The sequence below is a fragment of the Lepidothrix coronata genome, unplaced genomic scaffold, assembly GCF_001604755.1.
Source record: "Lepidothrix coronata isolate B3197 unplaced genomic scaffold, Lepidothrix_coronata-1.0 Scaffold303, whole genome shotgun sequence".
NCBI lineage: Eukaryota > Metazoa > Chordata > Aves > Passeriformes > Pipridae > Lepidothrix > Lepidothrix coronata.
This window is the reverse complement of record NW_016690483.1, coordinates 152,791-156,590: the sequence shown is the minus strand read 5'-3', so window position 1 is coordinate 156,590 and position 3,800 is coordinate 152,791. Positions and strand designations below refer to the sequence as shown.

General features: G+C 38.9%; 1 long non-coding RNA gene across 1 annotated transcript; it reads right to left on the bottom strand.

The window, feature by feature from the left end:
* Positions 1 to 1,679: 1,679 nt before the first annotated feature.
* On the bottom strand, positions 1,680 to 3,386 carry LOC108508540. Its single transcript, XR_001878416.1, has 2 exons — positions 3,146 to 3,386; positions 1,680 to 2,098 (listed from the first exon to the last, which is right to left on the bottom strand). It is a non-coding gene; the product is annotated as an uncharacterized LOC108508540 (long non-coding RNA).
* Positions 3,387 to 3,800: the final 414 nt, after the last annotated feature.

Below are 3,800 nucleotides of genomic sequence, written 5' to 3'. Positions count from 1 at the left end.
AGGTGTGAAACTAGATAGAAAAATGCTTCTTCCAAACTCTGCAAGAAAGCAACTCAGGATACAGCCCAGCTCTGCAAAGTTTCTACGTACAGTTCAGTGACTTGGTTTTTCTAGCAAACTTAAAGCCAGGGAAGTGGGCCTGAATAATAAGTTCACTTTGCTGAACTTAGGTAGCTCAGTATGCTAAGGCATGGCTAATCCTGAGAAAGACTACAAAAATTATTTCTCTCTTTCTTAATCCCTATTATATGAATATTTCAGATGATCAAATATTACTATATTGAAAAGAACTGCTGTGTTTGGTGTATTTGTCATACAATCATATCTTGACTATTGTGCATGTGGCCTCAGGCTTTATAAGGCAAATATATAGGTATTTGTGGGCTATAAGGTTAATTCCTCATGTGAAACCATTACAGCATCAGCTTGTTCCCTTTCTCATCTGAGTTTCTTTTATGGAGGAGGTTTTCCATAATGATAATTCACATGATCACCTGGGATGAATCACCAGCAGTCGTTACCACTCTTGTGGCCACTTGCTGGAGAGGGATCAAGGACTGAAGTGATGCATCAGTAAAGCCAGACCTTGCAACATTCAAGTATCTAGAAAATTCCAGGGTTAAGGCAGAAAAGTGCATGAACACAGCTCCTGACCACAGCTGGGTGGGTTCATCTTGGTGTGCATGGCACTTATATTGACATCTGCTTACAAATCTTTATGTGTATTGTGGTAAGATATAAAAACATGAATTAAACATGGCCAAAGTGCATGCCAGCCTCCTGCGAGACCTGGCAGCACTGGAGAGGACTCCAGAGTCCCAGAACAGCCATTTCACCCTTCGCCATCCATATGGCCAGGGTGGAGGCCTGCAAAAGGCCACTTCCTCACTTTGCAGAAACCTCCACTTGCCTTGTACCCTCACAGTGTCATGCCAGCGGCAGAACTAGAGTATGTCCCAGTTGTGGGTATGAGTGTGTGCCTGTGTGTGAGGTTATGTATAAAAATACATGAAAGAGGGAGATATGTGTGTATATATATGTGTGTATGCATATACATGCACTTAAAAACAATAATTCAGTGTTAACAGACACTCCACAACAAACATTGACTGAAATACTTTGGAGCATGCTAGATTCAAAAATTCATATTTTGAAAAGCAGGAGAGAGAGAAACTCTTGCGGGATTTTCTGAAAGAAACATCATTAAAGGCTAATAGGAAGTTAGACCTGAAGACCTTAAGGAGAAAAGAAATTGGAATTTCAGCATTAAGAATAGTCAAGAGAGAAGAAAGCAGAATGAAAAAAAGTAGAAGAAATATAAAACATTCAGTCTTGTCTCAGTATTCATCTAAGCTACTGCATACAAAACATGTGAAATATAGGTCAGAATTCCTCAACATGTAGAATTGTTATTTTCATCTCAGTACTTTTTTGTTACTTGCTTTTTTTAATTTTCCTTGCACTTCATCTGAATTTTTTCCAAGTGGCACTGCTAAGAGATGTCATTGCATATTGTGGTGGATTGACCTTGACTGGATGCCAGCTGCCCACAAAGCTGCTCTGTCACTTCCCTCCTCAGCTGGGCATGGGAGGGAAAATACACTGAAAGATTTGTGGGTCAAGATGAGGGCAGGGAGAGATCACTTACCAGTTACCAACATGGGAAAAAGAGACTTGAGTCAGGCAAATTAATTTAATTTATTACCAATCAAATCAGAGCAGGATAATGAGACAAAAAATGAAATCTTAAAAACATCTTCCCCACATTGTTCTCTTCTCCCTGGACTCAGCTTCACTCCTGAACTCTCTGCCTCCTTCCCCTCAGCAGCGCAGGGAGACAGGCAATGGGGTCTGAGGTCAGTTTATCGCACATGGTCTTTGCTGCTCCTTCCTCCTCAGTGGGAGGACTCCTCACACTCTTCCTCTGCTCCAGCATAGGGTCCCTCCCACAGGAAAGTCCTCCACCAACTTCTCCAACATGAGTCCTTCGCATTGGCCGCAGTTCCTCACAAGCTGCTCCAGCGTGAGTCCCTTCCATGGGGTGCAGTCCTTCAGGAACAGACTGATCCAATGTGGGTCCCCTGTGGGGTCACAAGTCCTGCCAGTAAGGAAAAAGAAAATATAAGACAAAGAGGAGGACATTTTTGGGAGGAGGAGAACAGGTATACAATAGTGAAAGACAACACTGAACTTTTTAATGCAGTAAAAATGAAAACTAAACCTAAAGTTAAAAAAAATAGCTTCTCTGCTTTCAGAAGAGTTTTCCCTACTGATAACATTTGAGGATCTGTGTCATGAACTGCATGTTAGACCACCACAAACTTTCAGGGCTTTGCCCCCTACTGCAGGTTCAAATTACCTTTAAAATAAAAATGTTATTTTGGTGAGGTTTAGATACTAACAGGACTTTTATTAACTTCCTGAGGGTAACCTTTCAGAGTCCTTTTCAAAGCTGGCCATGTTTACCATGTCTTTTGGACCATCTAGTCCTCTGAACTGCTGCACACATGCATCTCCCTGATGCTTCTGCAGAATGCAAATGACTTCTGCTAGTTACCATGGGGACATGAGCAAGGACCATGAGATGCATAGCAACAATGCTCCTATTTTTGCCATTTTTGCTTGTGTGACAAAGAAAGGGGAACTACAACACATACTAGAGTTTTTTCTTTCTGTTTATCTTTCTTTTTTCACGTACACACATATACAGAACATTTGCTTCATTTTAGCTAACACATAATAGATACATGTTGGGTATTTAAAGATAAGTATGAAATCAGACTACTATATTTTCAACTCCCTACAGGAATAATAGGAAATTATTACAAGAACTATTATACTTTTGAAATACAAACTTCTTCAACAATTTTGAGGCTGTAAAATATATCCAAGTTATGACACTTTTTACCAAAAACAAGAAAAAAACAAACTTTAGATAAAATCAAATATACATGCACAGATGCATATCATGAGAGAGAGATACGTAGTTTTTAAAAGAAGAACTAGTCTACAGTAAAGTTGTATAAATTGGACAAACACTAATGAATGGATCTGGGACTGTGGTCTTGATTTGGGTCTCTTTTTAGAAAAAAGAATTTAAAAAAAAAAATCAGCTGTTAGTTTAATATTTTAAGAGAGAACTTACCAGCTGTTCTCCGTAGATTCTGTTTCTCACTTCTTCCCTGTAAGGTCCTTTCTATATCAGTAGTAATGCACTTAAGCATTGTTAAAATGACAGTTTTCTGGGGAGATAAGTCATTCAGTAATAAGCCAGAAATCAATGTTGCTTAGTCATATGCTATTTCTTCATTCTTTTACATAATTAGCATGAAAACTTTGATTTTATTAGATATAATTTTAATAGGTGGATCTAATTATGTTCTCAAAGGATAAAGATGATGAAGACTTAAACTCTGCTAGTGTCACAATTCAAGCTGTCAAGCTGCCATGGCTCGCTATGCTCATGGTCCCTCCTCTGCTGAATCCTTAGATGAACAAATGCTCTGTCATTGCTCTATTTTGGTGCCACTATTCAGCTGGTAACATTTTATAAAAACATTTCATTCTCCAAGGACTATATTGTTCTAAAAGTCTTTCAGACATAAAAGCAATAGATAACTAATTAGGACAACAAGAAGACATGACAACTTGCAACTGTCTACGTGATCTCATTGATTTAGAAATACCCTGACTTACTATTTCTAGGGAAGCAGGAGCTGGTTTAGCAAAAGAGACAATCTTCTCATTGTACTTGGAGAGGTGAACAGAAGAAATAGCAGGCACCTGAAACACAGACTAAG